This window comes from Marmota monax, unplaced genomic scaffold (genome assembly GCF_021218885.2).
Source record: "Marmota monax isolate L192 unplaced genomic scaffold, Marmota_monax_Labrador192_F-V1.1 WCK01_AAM20220418_F8-fsc00053, whole genome shotgun sequence".
Taxonomy (NCBI): Eukaryota; Metazoa; Chordata; class Mammalia; order Rodentia; family Sciuridae; genus Marmota; species Marmota monax.
Window position 1 is genome coordinate 2946193 of NW_026693153.1, and position 18812 is coordinate 2965004.

Here is an 18812-nt window from a genome sequence, read left to right on the forward strand (position 1 = left end):
CACTCCTTTTTTTAGTTTGAACTAGCAAATCTATTTTCTTACATATATATTTATTTGCCTAAAGAAGGAATCAAAACTTTTGATTCTTGAAGACAGCAGTTTCATAAACCAGTTTGGCTCTGGAAAAGAATATTTTCATTTCTTCTTTCCTTAACATTCTTTGAGCTGCTTTCGGTAGTCTAGTGGTCACTGAATTGTCAGCTTCTTATCAATTCAACTGAAGATACTTTTTTTTTCCTGTACATATAAAATTTTCCTGAATAAAATGTTCACATTTTGAGGGGTTTAATATTCTATATTAAGGAAACAACAGAGTGCAGCATTCTCTTTTATTTTCCTTGGTCAAGTGCTTCTTATCTTTATTCTAGAGCCTCACAAAATTAGGTTTTCTCTTCTCTTCTAGACTTTGTATTCCAACATAAACAGGAATTTTGTTTCTTTTAGATCACTTTTAAATCTGTGATATTTAGCAGCCTGTCTTCTATGTAGAAGGCTATAATTATTAAAAAATACCTAGACCCTACCCATAAAGGACACATAAAAATTACTCTTTCCTTTCCATTATCTATAATATTAATTTAATTTTTAGTAACAAGAATTGAAGATTAAAATTATTGCTGAGTTGTCAACCAGAGTGATATATGTTCTGTGAATAATAGAGTAATGCTTTATTTTCAAGATTTAAAAAATATGTTCACCCCTGTACACATTTTACCATCTCTGCAGTTGAAAAGCATCTATGATGATTACATGTTATGACTGATTTTGAATCCTCTCTTCCTTTCTTTTATTCCTTCTTTTCACCTATTTTCTTCTCTCCTCACCCACTTCTTTTTGGATCATAACAGTGGATAATATGACTAAGAATTAGTGCAGACACGTGTTTGATCACAATAACCAAGCTGTAGGATTTTGAGACCAACTTGCATGTTAATGTGTATGAGATCTTATTTTTTTCTACTTTACAAATGAAGAAACTGAGACAGAAAAGTTAAACACTTGCCCAAAGTTGTATATCTGGTAAATTTACATTGGTGTTTTAATTGATATTGTCATAGTCTGAACATTGTGCTTTTTAAATGATTTGTAAATATACCCTGGATGATGCTCTAAAGTTAGAAGAATAAAAATCCTACTAGATTTGGGAAAAAAAAATGTGGAAAGCATCTCATCTTATTTCTTTATTTTGTAGATTGAAAAGGTCTACACATAAGTTAATGATTTGCTTGAGGTAATAAGTCTAGAAATTTGCAGACACAGGGCTAGGACAAAATTCATGCATATTTGTACAAACAAACTCTACAGAAATGTATGAAGAAATAATTATAAAATAAAATCTCTTGTCTACCCCATCCTAGACAGATTCTGCATTTCAGAAATATAGTATTTATCCTCTGGTCTTTCAACTGAAACTGAAACACACATTCTATGATGTAAATATCTATGAAAAAGATTTTCCTAAGAATTATTTTGGAAGTGAAAGAAAAATATTGCCTAACATGATTTTCTGCCCTAACTTCTACTACCTTTATTAGGAGAGGAAGAATTGATAAAGATGACGTATAGAAGGAATTTCAAAATATCTACTATGTAATAGGAATTCATCATGCTGTAACTCATTTCATCATCATTAAAAATTTCAAAATGAGTATTAACTACCCTTGTTACTTTTTTATGAAAGAGGTTACAAGAGCTTATAGAGATCAAGCAACTTACCAAAAGTGAAAGAATGGGAAAATTGAGGGCTCTTGCATCATTAAAGGTTATGATAATTCAAACCCTGGCTAAGATTCTAGCCAATGGTAGAATTTAATTGGTAGTGGAGGAAACGCTAAAGACATTAAAATCTCATGACCAATTACACAGTGATGAATATAGAAGCCTCACATTTTAAGTTGACTATAGATATACATATTTAATTGTACACATGTGTTATATAAATGTTCATTTAAACATATATATTTAACCATTTTATTTATCTTACCTTTCTTTATTTTTATAAACATGGTATTGTAATTAAATTTACAATTTAAAATATTCTGAATTAAATAGAATATTTTGGTAACTAAGACTAAACAGTGGGACTGTTACTAAATCTGAGAAACAATATAGACTCTTATGATTATTATGACTTTTTGGACTATTTCTACTTTGTGAGAAAAGTGAAATATCTTCTTCTCAGAAGGATAGCACTATATTATTATGTGTAGTAATATAAGTTTGTTCTGTTGTGTGGTAGTTGAGCTGTGACAGTAGGGACCATGTAGATACTGAGGGAAAAGAAGTGGACTGTGTGCCTTACATGTTTATTGACACTCAGCTTAAAATTCATATTTTTTGTCTGCTTTATGAAAATGGATCTGGGCCCTTTGCCAAATGTTAAGCTTTGTCAGTACAGAGTGGCAGTGAGACAATGTGAGAAGAAATGGTTTTGTTTTCTGGTTTGGAGTGTAGGTGGGCAGCTTACCCAGCACCTAGCTCCTGCAGTGTATGAAAGCCAGGCACACCTATAGCCCACAGCTTCCCCCTGGGAGGCTGCACAGTGAGTAGTAGTTTCCTGAGAACAATTTTGACACAACCTGAAGATCACAGATTTCCAGAGCATTCTGCTAGGCACCATAGCAAATTCTGTACCATTCAGTAATTCATGACTGTGCTCCATCATAGGTCATCAGAATCTCAGACTTCAATATGGGGGATGGCTCAACTTAGGGTCTTTTATTTCAGTCCATGGGATGGTAACTGCTCCTTGTATGTGCTCTGCTGTGTTTTGCAGAGTTCTCTTTACATCTTGCTGAAGAAACTTTCCTTATTTTGATACCACATTACAGTTAATAATTCATTAAATTGAACTACGTTCAAATTGCTGTGTGGGTTTTCTCTCCTAATTAGACTGAAGATGGTCAGACCTCAATTTCCATGCTTTTAGACTACTACCCTGCACTATCACTGCTCCTAACCAGTAACACAGATAACTTAAAACTGATAATAATGTTGCTTTGAATATTATAACAGATAAATAATTAATGCTTAAGATAACGGAATTATAGAATTTTAGGGGAGGCAAGAACATGAGAAATCATTCAGTCCAATCTGACTTTCAGATTTAGAAATTGAGACCAAAGCAATAGCATATTATGTCTATTTTGTACAAAAAGTGTTTATTCCAATTGTGGTAGGCAATTTCCTATCATTGCCTATGCATTGCCCAGCATAGAGTAAATGTTTCATAAATGTGAATTTAATTGAAATAAATGAATTGACTTAGGAAATACTTATTGAGCTCTGGACTTTCAGCTACAGATGATGTGAAAATTGAAATAGTCATAGATTTGGCCCTCAAGAGATTTTTAGGCAAGTAGCAACCTTAAAATCAGAATTTTAACTTTGGTTAAACTTAAGCCCTCACTATTTTGGTTATTGTCTCTAGACTGAATTCTTGTTTAAAGCAGGAAACTTGATTTTCTTTGTGCAGTCTCTGCACTTGTGTCTAGAACTTCACAGAAAAGAAAATGTGCTTGTTTAAATTTATTTTAACTCTGATATAACTAAAAGAGCAAGGTATCATTCGGGGCATGTTCTTTTTTATTACTTCTCAAAGCTCAGTTTCCAAAGCACACATATGATTGTTTCCAGTTTTACTTTCTCACTTATGGGAACATTATCTGTATGCAAGAATCTTGAATTCTTTAGATTTTAATTTAGTAGAAGATTTCCTACTGTGCTTCCCAGAATGATCGATGACAGGAAATCAGGCCATAATCTACTGAATACAGATTGTTAGTTGCCTTGAAAATTTGTGAATTCTCAACATGTATAAACACACAGTTCTTTGCACTTAGGATATTTTTATGGATATATCTCTTTGATAATGTAGTTTTGATAACCTATATTATTTAAATTGTTAACATTTATTCATCCTTTCTCCCCCTTGGAAGAATTAATTTTTAATAGTATATTTCAGACAAATATAAATTGAATTTTAATCAAATAATTTTTCCTTTTACATTATAGGCATACTTATAGGGGTGGTATAATTTTGCCATCTATGTAACAGGTTGTTCTCTCCCATATTTCATATGATTATCTTTCCTCTAGTCATTGGGGAGTCTCTGTGTCATAACATTTTACAAAATATTGTAAAAATTCTATCTTTAAAAATACAATTACTAACAATTCATTTTATACAAAGAATATTTAATAAAAAAATATTTTTATATAACATTTAGGTAGATAAATTGAGATTAGTAAGTGAGTTTGATAATACATTTCATAATTTTGAAACAAATGGAAAAATTTTAAGCAGTGGAAAGCAGTTGGGTTCTATACCAGAAAATAATCTATTCTTTGATTAACATGATTTAGCATTTCCTCATTTCAAGGAGTAATTTATCATGAAATCTAGTTATTAACTATTAATGTTATGTCTAGTATTGTCTTTTTGTCATATTAATAAATTATCTGCCTGAATTTAGTATTTGGAAAATTATGGATATTTTTTTATTTCACCTTGTCAGTTTCCTTTTCTTCCTCTGCCTCATTTTTTGCAACCATTTCTTAATGATCCTCATTTCTTAAATTTATTTCCCTTGACACATACTTACTTCTTGCATGTTCACAGCTTCTGCTGATTTCTAAAAGGTCATATGAGGCACAAATTCTCTATGAATATAAAAGGAAGGAGTTGATTCTTTACTTCCACTGATCCCTCCAGGGATTGTTCCTTTCATAGTGACACTTTAAAAATGCTTACTGTATTTTTAAAAGACAATTTAAAAAGTACTAGGAGCAAAGTAGGTAAAAACAATATGCTACAACTTATAATGAAAGCAACAACATGCCATCTTTACATGTTTCCTTCTATTTTTTACTATGAATTTGGGGGAAAAATTAGGATTGTATTCTATTGAGAATTAGCAGTATGATTTTTTTTACATATGTCATATTTTGGAAATTTCCCCATTAGTGTGGAATCTTCAAAAACTTGATTTTTCATAGTTTCACATTTGTCATATGCAATGACATCTTTCAATTGCTAGTGCAAATGTATTTCCAAGTAATTGCATAGTTTATGTAGGAGGGATGTTGACCTGTAATAAATCATGGGAACATTTAATCAGGTTGTATGTCTACAGAAGGCAATGGGGCACAGCCCCTCCCCTAACCCACTGAAGTTTCTACCAGTGATAATATACCCTTTCTTATAGTTATTGTCATGGAAGAATCACAAAGGAAGAGAGACAAGCCTGTTTCACAATATTGCTTCAGTAGCAAATTGGGATAGAAAAAAAAAAAAAAAAAAACAGCTGAGACCTGTCCTATTCCACAGCATGATATTTGCTAATATGTAATCCATAAAACAATGAGAATCTGAGGTGATTGTATCAATAACTTATGAAATATCCATCATTCACCTATAAAAACAAATAAATAATATATTTTGATCTTAGTGCACTGAAAATAATACAATCTACCTTCAAATCCCTTTTTTTTTTTAAAATTAACTCCTCCCAAATTTTAGGATAGAGTAATAGCCATGGAAGTGACCTTCAGTTGCCAATGTGTCTGGCCTGTTATAAATGGCCCATCAAAAGAACAAACACTTAACTTCCCTTAAGAATATTTAAGCTTCCATAAAATCTAAACTTTTGTCTAGAGTAAAAATGTTCACAATAGAAAACCTAATATTAAGCAGAAAGAGGTTTTTTTGGTGGATGGGAGAATAGAGAGTTTTATTTTTGGTCCTGGTGATAATGATAGTCTTAATTCTTCAGCCCAAATTTATTGCCTTCAGTAGTATAATGATGTTGTCCAATAGGTGTAAGAATGGTATACGTCAGTGGAGGGTATTTGAACTATGTTGAAGACATTTTGCATATTTTTATATCTCATAATAACAAGATCTGTGACTAATATTTAGATTTGAAAAGTGTTTTTTTTTAAATGAGAGGCATTAGTGATTACTTCTGCTCTTAGAGTTCATAAATAGATAAGCTATTATGAAAGAAAAAGATTAAATGGATTGTCAGTATATTTGTTCAAATGCAAAGCAGTTTAATGGTTTGCATGAAAGATTTGAAATACATTGTTTTGAGGTAATGCTCTATATTTATATAATGGCAATGTTACATGCTTGTTAAATATTAGAGCCATTTGATTCCTTCTGAGCCTCATTTTCTCTCTCTCTCTCTCTCTCTCTCTCGCTCTCTCTCTCTCGCTCTCTCTCTTTCTTTCTTTCTTTCTTGTGCTTGGTAACAAACCCAGAACCTACTGCCTGCCAGACAAGTGCCCTACCATTGAATTATACCTGCAGCCCCAATGGTGAGCATCTTTTATTGATGCTTACCTAGAAGTCTAAATTTATCAATTGTATTTCTTTTTTTCTGGGGATGAAATCTGATCTTGACTATAATCTTTATTGAAATCTTCTTGCAGGTGGATCCAAGATGGTGGGCCAGAAGGAGGCAGCATTCTGTGTCGCTCCGTGACCTGGGACTCAAGTAGTGAGAACACTGCTTCTCTGCAAGCAATACTCCCGCTCCAGTGCAGGAATCACAGCCATCATGCCCATCTAGGGCTCCAGGCCTCAGCCTCAGGGTAGGTCTTTCAACTACTTGTCCATGCAGGAAATACAAGATACACAAGTGGGATCATCAGCATCTACGTAAAACTTTTGGCCACCCACCTAAGCAGAAATAACTGATGTCACTCCCACACAGGACACCTGACAGCTTCTCACATGCAGGAACTCTGGCCACCACTCCCGTGTGAACCCGCATCTACCACCATGGGGCTCCCCTGGTCTCTGCCATCTTGGGACTACTCTGCAGCAGTGGAGACAGTCCCCTACACACAGTAGCCTGCCTGCACCCAGGAACTTCATGAATGCTCTGAAGATAGCTGACAGCCACACACTGGAAGCCACAGAGCTCCTCTCTCAACTAATTATCCAACGTCATCCCCTAGTTCTCCCACCCAACCTGACACCCCACCGCTGATGGGCCTTCATCACCATCTTCAGTAGGGCAACATCCAATTTGGAACTTCAGCTGGCCAGGTATCCAGTTTCCAACTCCCCTCTCTCCCCAGCAGCACTATCCCCACACAGTGACACCCTGGTTACCTTCAGCAGCCTGAAAGTGGAGAAATCAGCTATTAACAGATGACCCCATCTCTTGGATAAGAAGGGAAGTAGGAAAGATACTGATTTCCAACCACAACAATCGGTGTTTCTTCCTTCAAGATTTTTTTTCCTCTTTTATCCCACCCTCACATCCCCAACATATGTGAAATCAAGTACTTTGCATGAATTAGGATTTTGAGGACTGGGATATCTCAAGAGTATCTTACAGTTGTGTTGCATATTACTTTTCCCCACCAATTTATACTATTTTAACATCTTTTTCTTAATATATATGTGTGTTTATTTTATGTATTCTACTGTCTTCCCACTTGTCTACCCAAAATTACTTCCTCTCCTTTCTCCTGCTACTAATCTTCTTCTTTAGATTTCTCATTCACACTTCCTAAGATATAACAACTCTATATTCTCACCTCCTACCTCCTCAGAAAATCATCCTACTCCTCACCCCTGGTGCTTTGTCCATCATCAGAAACTGTAAACCTTTTTACAAACCTACTAAGTATATTGTAGATAATAATTGAATTCACCATTTCTGTACATTATGACCAAACTGTAAATGTCTTAATAGCAAACATTGTTTTTTAGTGTGTATATTGTTTATATTGGGATCTGATAATATTGTCCTTCAACTCAAAGGAGAGGTATTGGGTCCTTACAGGGGCACTATCAGCCTAAAGTAAAAACAGTAATGCCTTGGATCCACAGAGCTAGAAAGGAAGACACAAGCAATATGAAAAGACAAGGGAAGAAAGTATCCTAAACAAATCAAGATACCACATTAATAGAATCTATGAACAGCACAGCAGAAGAAATTATAAAGAAGGAATTCAGGATGTACATGATTAAAATATTCTGTGAATTAAAGGATGATATAAAAGAGCAAATATAGGAAGCAAAAGATCATTTTGAAAAAGAGCTACATAAATGAATACAGGAAGCAAAAAAGCAAAAAATTACTTCAGGGAGCTAGAGGTCCAAAAAAAAAAAAAAAAAAACAGAAATGAAAAAAAATAAAGCAAATTAAAAATTCAATTGAAAGCATGTATAAAAAGACCAAATTTAAGAGTTATTTAAGAGTTATTTCACCAATTCTATTTGACATAGTTCTTGAAACACTGGCTAGAGCAATTACACAGAAGAAAGAAATTAAAGGGATACAGATAGTGCCGATTTGAATTCTTTCTTTTCCTATTTGCCAACAATATGATTCTATACCTAGAAGACCCAAAAAATTCCACCAGGAAACTTCTAGAACAATTAAATTAATTCAACAAAGTAGCAGGATACAAAATCAACACCATTATATCAAAGGCATTTCTGTATATCAGTGACAAATCCTCTGAAAAGGAAATGAGAAAAAGTATTCCATTTCCAATAGCCTAAAAACAAACAACAACAACAACAACAAAACAAAAACAAAAACAAAAAAAAAAAAACCTTGGGAATCAACCTAATTAAAGAAGCCCTTAGAAGATGGAAAGATCTCCCTTGTTCTTGGTTAGGCAGAATTAATATTGTCAAAATGACCATACTACCAAAAGCACTATAAAGATTTAATGTAATTCCAGTCAAAATCCCAATGACAGTCTTCATTGAAATAGAAAACGCAGTCATGAAATTCATCTGGAAAAGTAAGAGACACAGAATAGCCAAAGCAATCCTTAGCAAGAAGAGTGAAGTAGGTCGCATCATTATACTAGACCTTAAACTATTCCATAGAGCAATAGTAACAAAAACAGCATGGTATTGGCACCAAAACAAACTGGTAGACCAATGGTACAGAATAGAGGACACAGAGACTAACCCATGAAATTACAATTATCTTATATTAGACAAAGCTGCCAAAAACATACATTGGAGAAAAGATAGCTTCAACAAACACTGATAGGAAAACTGTAAATCCATATGCAACAAAATGAGATTAAACCCCTATCTCTCACCATGCACAAAACTCAACTCAAAGTGGATCAAGGACCTAAGAATTAAACCAGAGACCCTGTGTGTAATAGAAGAAAAAGTAGGCCCAAATCTCCATCATATCAGAGTAGGCCCTTACTTTCTTAATAAGCATCCTATAGCACAAGAATTAAAATCAAGAATTAATAAACTGGATGGATTCAAACTAAGAAGCTGCTTCTCAGCAAAAGTCAATGAGGTGAATAGAGAGGCTACAGGTTGGGAGCAAAATTTTACCACTTGCACATCAGATAGAGCACTAATGTCTAGGGTATATAAAGAACTCAAAAAGCTAAAGACCAAACAACAACAACAACAAAAAAAAAATAATACAAAAAAAAATAAATAAAAAAACACAAATAACCCAATCAATAAATGGGCCAAAGAACTGAATAGACACCTCTCAGAAGATGAGATGCAATCAGTCAACAAATATATGAAAAGGTGTTCAACATGTCTAGCAATTAGAGAAATACAAATCAAAAGTAAGATTTCATCTGACTCCAGTCAGAATGGCAGCTATTAAGAATACAAACAACAATAAGTGTTGGCGAGAATTCAGGAAAAAGGCACACTCATACATTGCTGGTGGAAATGCAAAATGGTGCAGACAATATGGAAAGCAGTATGGAGATTTCTTGGAGAGCTGGGAATAGAACCACATTTTGACCCAGCTATTCCACTCCTCGGTTTATACCCAAAGGACTTAAAAACAGCATACTACAGGTACACAGCCACATCAAGGTTTACAGTAGCACAATTCACAATAGCTAAACTGTGGAACCAACCCAGATGCCCTTCAGTAGATGAATGGATAAAGAATATGTGGTATATATACACAATGGAATATTACTCAGCAATAAAAGACAATAAAATCATGGCATTTGCAGGTAATGGATGGAGTTGGAGAAAAAAATGCTAAGTGAAGTTAGCCAATTCCAAAAAACCAAATACCAAATGTTTTCTTTGATATAAGGAGGCTGATTCACAGTGAGGTTGGGAGGGGGAGCATGGAAAGATTAATCAAACTTTCCCATAGTGGGGAAGGGAAAGATCAAGAGGGTAAAAAACATGGTGGATTGAGATGGACATCATTACCCTAAGTATATGTATGAAGACACAAATGGTGTCAATATATTTTGTATACAACCAAAGATATGAAAAATTGTGCTCTCTATTATGTAATGCAAAATGTAATGCATTCTGCTGTAGTAAATAACAAATTAGAATAAAAAATTTAAAAAAGAAGTCTTCTTGCAAAATTATTTTTAATTTGCTGTAATGGAGTAAAATAAAAACCATATGCATGGAGGGAAGAGAGTAAGAAGGAGATAAAAAGCAAGGCAGTAGTTTGAAATAGAGTTTAATGGTTTAATAGGGGAAAAAATCCTGTTCATAAATTTTAACAAACAACAACAATAATAACAACTAATGCAGGGTTTAAAAATTACTACATGTTTATTCTCTCTCATCCTTACAGTGTGCAATAACATTAATAGGATGCACTTATTTGTTTGCTTGTTTATTTTTTTTATAAGATTCCCTTTTAGACAAGTCATTTCATTGCAGAAGTGAATCTTTCTAAAGTGTGTAGTCAGATAATGTTATTTTGTAAACTGCTTTTTATTGGAGATTGATTTCATATTTAGTTAAATGAGAACAAATTTTAAGATTTGCTATATGGTTATACAATCTGTAATCTTTAGTGCTTAAATTAATTTAGAATTTTAGTAGTCAAATATTTCTTCTTTTACAAATGAGGACTCTATGTCCAGAGTGATTGCCTAGCTACTATAAAAAGTCCTTGGAGGCAGAATTGGGAGTGAGATGTTAAGTCTTAGGAGCTCCAGGCTCCTTTTAGCTAATGCTCTATAAAGATGCACTTGTCTACTTTATTTGTGTTTCATGCAAGCCAGAACTTCACAACAATAATTTAATTTTATATTTCTAATAATATACATGGCTAATATTTACAAATATGTCCATTTTCTGTGTTAGGTAAAATTTTTTAAATATCATACTTTTAAAAAAGAATATTTCTAAAACAATGATTTTTTAAGTATCAAAATAAAGAAGATTTTTTTTTTAACATGTAAGAGCAAACAGTATTACCCTGTGATTGTAGTGAATAGGAACTAGAAATGGGATCAGTTCCTCCTCTAAACATCACCTGAATTTTTTTTTCTTTTTTTTATTGGTTGTTCAAAACATTACAAAGCTCTTGACATATCATATTTCATACATTAGATTCAAGTTGGTTATGAACTCCCAATTTTACCCCAAATACAGATTGCAGAATCACATCGGTTACACATCCACATTTTTACATAATGCCCTATTGGTAACTGTTGTCTTCTGCTACCTTTCCTATCCTCTACTATCCCCCCTCCTGTCCCCTCCCATCTTCTCTCTCTACCCCATCTACTGTAATTCATTTCTCTCCTTGTTTATTTTCCCATTCCCCTCACAACCTCTTATATCTAATTTTGTATAACAATGAGGGTCTCCCTCCATTACCATGCAATTTCCCTTTTCTCTCCCTTTCCCTCCCACCTCATGTATCTGTTTAATTTTAATTGTTTCTTCCTGCTCTTCCTCCCTGCTCTGTTCTTAGTTGCTCTCATTATATCAAAGAAGACAGTTGGTATTTGTTTTTTAGGGATTGGCTAGCTTCACTAAGCATAATCTGCTCTTACCTGAAAATTTTTAAATGACTTTGGGTAAGTCCCTTAAGCTATTAGCCCTCTTATTTCTTTATTGAGGAAATGTGATAATTGCTGTCCTCTGGCTGTTAACCTTTGACCCATATGCTGTGCTCACATTGATTTCTTTTTTATTGAAGTATTAAACTCCTTGATGTGTCTGTGTTCATAATGGGGATGGATATTTTTTAATATCCTCCCAACTGAGCAGTAGAAAGAAGACTGATAAATAGATGAAAATTAATCCTTGGATTGGAATTTGGGTTTTTGCTGTGAACTTTTCCTAAGAATCATTTACCAAATGCAGCTAGCAGAGATTACTCTACAATGGGATTATGGGGTCATGTCAATTGGTGACTTTCAAAGTGTGCCCATCAATCCCCACCCACTGCAGAACCAGAGCCCTCTGGAAACTTGTTAAAATGCAAATTATTGAATCTACCTCCTGTACTCCTCCTCAACTCTCAGAAACTCTGGATCAAGGCCATGGTACTATATTTTAACAGGTCTACAGGTTGTTCAACTTATGTTAAAGTTTAAGAACCACTAGTATAAATGAAAGCAACTACAAAAATAACTGGATTAGACTCCTAGAAGTCAATCAGAGACTTTGCAAAAAAAAATGTGTATTGCATTAAAAATCTATCTATCTTATTCAGAGAGGCAGGTATTATATTAGACCCACTTATGTTCTTATTCTAACTTTACTGTATCAGTGAAAGTGTTTAAAGAACTTAGAACAATCAGACAGTTGTGATAGTCAATCATCAAAATGTGGAAGAAAGGAGGAGGATATCACTAAGGCAGAGATGGTTATTGCTGAAATGTTGATATCAGAAATTCAATAATTTCTTCTGTCTTCAAAAATAAAAAAGGGCATAGGATACTTCAGCAAATTTAACACATATTAAAAGATATGATAGTCTGAGGCATTATTCATGTTCAGTGTTTGTTTTTAGAAATAAAAATTTGTGTGAAAATACCCATGGTAGATTTTAAGGAAATCAAATAAGTTAGAGGGATTTACTTTATTATGATGGTTGATGCTTCATATACTTGGTACTGGCAGCATTTTTTTTTTTTTTGTAATGGAAATAACTGTTTTGTGGGGAAGAAGAATTGTAAAAGCAAGTTAGTTTAGTCAGGGACAAAATTATTTTTATGGTTGTGGTAGTTTGAAATATGTTAAAATATGATACTAGTATAGTGGGAGAATATTAGGGAAGTATCCAGGTTTGGCTGTAACATTGCTGGCTATAATGGCTGTATACCAGTGTTTCTCAAAATAGTTGTTTTGGAGAGATTAGGAGCAAGCTGCTGGATTTGTCAGAGTTACCTGAAAGTCTTATATTAAACCACTCAGCTTTATCAACATCCTGTACTCTCTCAATATCCATTTGTATCCATTAAAAATGACTGCTTTAGAATATCATGAATCTAAAAAAAATCAATCTTTTAGAATGTCTTTGTTATTTGCATTATTGTCCATCTGTCACATTCATGAATTTATCAAAGGAAGAAGAAAATAGTGCTTTTTAGTTAAACATGAATATCATGTATGTGTATGAAAATGAAGGGAGAAGAGAAGCCAACAGTTTCACACTGGTTTATGTCTTTTTTGTAGCCTATAAAAAATTTTCTATCTATAACAGGACTTTTTTTTTCTTCATATACTTCTAAATTTGTTCGTCCAAATCAAGTCATAAAGGACACTGAAAAAAATGAGACCATGAAAGTTGGAGAGGTTGAAAGTCCTGCCTCCACTGATCAATAAATCTTTGTAGGGAAGATGACACCTATTGATTCCTTAAAGCCCTACTATTGCTCCTCATTCTTTGGATCCATTGTCATTAATGGAGTGATAGGAGTTTGTTAATAACCACATTTTCAGGGATGCTGGTTTTGTGAAAGGAAATGAAAGTGAGCACTTTAGACCTCTGAATTTGGAAAGCTGTTGATGTGAGAGGGAATCTCCTTAATTTGATCTATCAGCTGTTGCCAGCATCCTTCAGCCTTTAATTAACCTCTTCCTGGCCAAGGGCTACATGGGAAGCTGCCCGTGATCTTGTCTGCAGCAGTCCTGTTAGTGCTCTGGCAGGGCTGCGGTTAGTGTGGGCGCTTGCGGGGGGGCCCTTTTCCTTTTGCTGATATGTCCTTAGATTCTCATCCCTGTTGCCATCCTATCACTGCCAACAGCTGCTCTGTGGGATGAAGACTTCTCAAGACTTTTCCACAGCATTTTTTTCTGTAAAAACATATGCATTGAAGAGGTAATTTTGAGTCAAAACACAGTCAAGATGTAAAATAGATGTATTACCATGAACTTGAGAAGCAGAGTCCATATCCAGAAAGAAGATTCCACACCATGGTGGAAGACAAGCTTCCTCCCAATATGGAGCAAGTCATCCATTACATGTAGTTCTCCTAGCGTCTTTCTAAACACTTGTCAGTTTCTCATTATATATTCCTGTGATTGTTTGGTCAATTTTATTTCATTTTATTTATATCAATACTAGACATAGTTCATCTTTTCAACATTTAAAAATTGATACAAACAAAATTCTTTTTAGTATTTACTTTTTGATTATCAGTGATACTGAACAGTTTTTAATTTTCTTATTACTTACTAGTATACCTTCTTTTTTGTTATGTTCAGGTTTTTCTAATTTTTAAAATACTATTTATATCTTTTATTAACTTGCCAATATCTATCTACTTTATCAATTCTTCATAATTTATATTGTATTACTTGCCCCAGGATTTCCCAGTTGTTTTTAATATTTAAGCAAAAAATTTCAAAAGTTTTCACTACTGTTGTTTTGTTTTCTTATTTTTGTTAGTCGAAAATTTTAAAAGTTTATGAAATAAATATTTTCCATCTTTTTCATTAAGATACTGAGTTTTTGTTTCAAGACAATATAAAATAACCTATGTTTTTCTCCTTATTCATGATTTAATTTTTACCTTAATTTCCTAGTCCATTTAAAAAAATGTTTTTAGTTGTAGATGGACACAATATCTCTATTTTATTTTATTTTTTTTATGTGGTGCTGAGAATCAAACCCAGTGCTTCATACATGCTAGGCAAGTATTCTACCACTGAGCCACAATCCTAGCCCTGTCTAGTCCATTTTGATGAATTTTGAAATAAGTTATGAGTGTGGCTTCAATATTTCTTTTGTAAATTCATTCTTAGTTTTCCCATTACCATTCAATGACTGTCTCCTGAATTTATTTATATATTTGGCTTTGCTTCTTGTTTTGTATTAATTTCAATTTCTCAGTTATTCAAGAAAAAATTGTATTCAATATTGCTATATATAAGGCGCTATGCTGCCTAAGTGGTATTAAGTCACCTAGTTTCATCACCCCCTAATGCAGGGCACTTTTTAAAGCTACCTAGTTCAGCCCAGCTTAGACTAATTCGTCTAGTGTAGGTTAGTCTAGTAAATTCAAACTATATTTAAGGCCTTGCCTTGAGCTTAGGATTTGAGTAGTGCAGAGAGACAGAGGCAAGGGTGACAGTGAAAGCCAAAAGGGCAAAAGTGAGGAAAATGTGTAAAGAATTCAACAGGTGCAAAATGAGAATTCCGACATAGGCAAGTAAAATAAAGGTTTATCTCCAAATGTAAAGCCTTTACATAGCCTTGAAAAGAGAAATCAATATTCAAACTCTGTTAGATATAGATTTATATTAAGTGATATTTTTGAAAAATATATTGCTTCAAAATCAACATTCATTCACTTGCGAGAAAAATGAGGGTATACAGAGGACAATTTTAGTGTAATAAAATAAAGAAATAAATAGAAAGCAGTTCCTGCATTCAGGGAGTTTACTAACCAACAGTTGAGAAGTCATAAATAACAAATGCAGAACTACAGTCATAGAACAGAAGCACGGAAGTGGTCTTGTCAAAGCCCGCAGAGGTAATGGGCAGGTCAACAGAAGAGGTTATAATTAATTTGAGTCTTCAAGTTTCAATATGATTTCTTCAGAAAGTAAAATGGAGAAGGTTGTGTAAGGTAAAAAAAAAATTATCTATGTAGAGATCTGGGGAGTGAATTTAACAAATCCTTGAGCAAACTGTCAGGAGTAGAAAAAAGTTGCATGTTATGCTAGTTGCATCTAAATGGTTAGTTGGAAAGAGGCAGGAAAAAAAGACTACAAACTGTAGGCCTGGGTGATTTCTCTGAATACTGTATGTAGAAGACCATTGCCTGTCTACAGAGCATTCACATCAACCTATTTTCCTTACAAGGCAAACCCCAGGTTCATTTAGCAATGAGGGTCCCCATAAAAAATTCATTTCTAAGGCTTTTAAGAGTGGCCATGTTATATGATTTTTCCTGTGTTTTATCCATGAACAAATATGTATTGCTATTCTAGGCACTGGATATCCATCAATAAAACAAAACAAAACAAAAAAGCAGACATAATCTTCGATGTAGATAGCTGAAGTCCAACGAGGGAAAGGGAGGACATCAAAACACTTGTGTGTGTGTGTGTGTGTGTGTGTGTGTGTTCTTTTTTGTTGAGAGAGAGTGTTTGGTATCTGATGATAAGAACCATGGGAGAAAATCTAGGAGGGAAAGTGTTTTACTTTTAAATAGTATGGTTAAATAGTATGGTTAGGAAGAGCCTCACTGAAAAGATTCAATTTGATCAAGAACTTAGGGGTGAGGAAGTACTTCCTGTTGATTTCTGGGGAAAGAGCATTCAAAGTAAAGAAAACAGGAAATACTAATATTCTGAGTAAGGAAAGTACTTAGTGTTTTTATGAAAGAGCAAGAGGATTGTAATGGGAAAGAGGTCACAGAGAATTATTAGAAGTGTGATGGTCTTAAAGCCAACGGGTATTTTATACTCTAAGGATGGAAGCCACTAGAAATTTTGAAATGGCCAGAGAAATGACAAGCTTTTATTTGGCTCTAACATGATCTCTCTGACTTTCAGAGTCAAGGTTGATGACAGGAAGGCAAATTGTAAGGCCTCTCGGATCATGCAAGTGAGACATGGTAGTGGTTGGCAACAGTGGGACAGGAAGGTGGAAAGAAGTGTTCAAGGTCAGAGTACATTGTATTCTGAAGATGGAGGTTTTGCTGAAAGACTGCATCTGCTGTGCAAGAAAAACACAGGAGTTGAAGAAAACCATGAGTTTGTTCTCACCTAATGATAAAATGCTGTGACTACTCACTGAGACACCCAGAGGAAATGGATTTGGGGGAAGCTCTTTTGTTGTGGTGGATATTTCTGTTTATTGTTTCCCCTGTTTAATGTAGAAATCAGGAATTTGATTTTGGATTTGTAAAATTTGAGAGGCTTATTAGACCATTTGCAGAATTTTCAAAATGGCATTTGGTATTAGGCAGGCAAAAAGTTTTAACTGGAGATATGTAATTTTGTTGTCAGCAAAAAGACAGCTTTAAAGCATTGAGACTATATAAAGTTGTCAAAGGATTGGGTGTAGAGAGGAGATATAAAGCTGAGTCCTGGGGCTCTCTCATGTCAAGAATTCAAATTGGCAAGGGCAGATTAGCAAAGATTTTAGAAGCAGGAGCCAGTGAGGTACAAAGAGAACCAAGAGAGGTTCTCGGTAAAGAACCAGGACATTTGGGTGAAGAAGGTAGAGAGAGAAGATGGGAGGGGAAGGGAGGGGAGGGGGGATAGTAGAGGATAGGAAGGGCAGCTGAATACAACAGACACTAGTATGGCAGTATGTAAAAACATGGATGTGTAACCGATGTGATTCTGCAATCTGTATACGGGGTAAAAATGGGAGTTAATAACCCACTTGAATCAAATGTATGAAAAATGATATGTCAAGAGCTATGTAATGTTTTGAACAACTAATAATAATAATAATAAAAAACTCAAAGGTCCTCACCACCACCAAAAAATAAAAAAATAAAAAATAAAAAAAAAGAATAAAGAGATGACCTGTTTCAGATGAATGCCTGTAGCACCAGAAAAAAGAAAGCTTTAAAATGCCCATTGCATTTAATGATGTGGAGATTATTGGTGAACTCTACAATAGGCATTTTGTGAGAGTGGTAAGAATTAAAACCTGGTTTGACTGTGGTCAAGAGAAAATGGGAACAGGAGTATTAGAAAACAGTTATGGTATACAATTTTCTCCTTCAAGTAATTGTGATTTGAAAATAAAGAGGTGTGGGCCTGAGATTCGTTTTTAAAAAAATTAAGATGGGGTAATGATGTATCATCAGAATATCTTTGCTTAGTGGAAATAATTCTCTGATGGATGAATGGAGAGAGGGTTTTGGAAAAATATCCAGTCTAAAATCTGGTGAGGAAAATATTGTAATGGGAACTCACACAAATTTTCTAAATGTTTGCTTCAGATTTCTTAATGAAATATGAAGCCAGATCATCAGCTAAAAGATGTTGGGTGGTGGCAAGGGAGAGCCCCTGGATATAGTCCTTCTTGGGCAGTAGAAAAAGGAATAGATCAGGAAAGAATGCTAGGCAGCATAAGGATCGCTTCCATTCTTCCTACCTGAATTACAAATGCAATCTTGCTAACTTGGCATTGCAAATGTGAAGTCAAAACTTCACATGAGTAAATGGAAAGAAACAAGGCCATTGGCATATCAGAGTCATTTGATTTTTCCTCCTGGACTTCATGATATCTGCATTAGTCAGTTCTGTGTTAACATGGAAAACCTGATGCAGTTAATTTACTAAAAGAAGAAGGTTTATTTAGTTCATGGTTTTCAAAATTCCACTTCAAGATTGGGCAGCTCTGTTTCTTAGCTCTTTGATTAGGGTTACAGATGGCAATTGTGTATAGCATGTGGCAGAACAAACTGCACACCACAAATCAGGAAGCAGGGAGACTGAGATACTGAGATCTCATAATCCCCTTTGGTAGCACACCCTCAATGAACTAAAGCCCCCTTAGTCCTCATCTCCTAGAAGTTCCACAGCATCTCCCAACAGCAACATCCTAGAGAACAAGTCTAACTCATGGACTTTTGAGGGACACTATCTG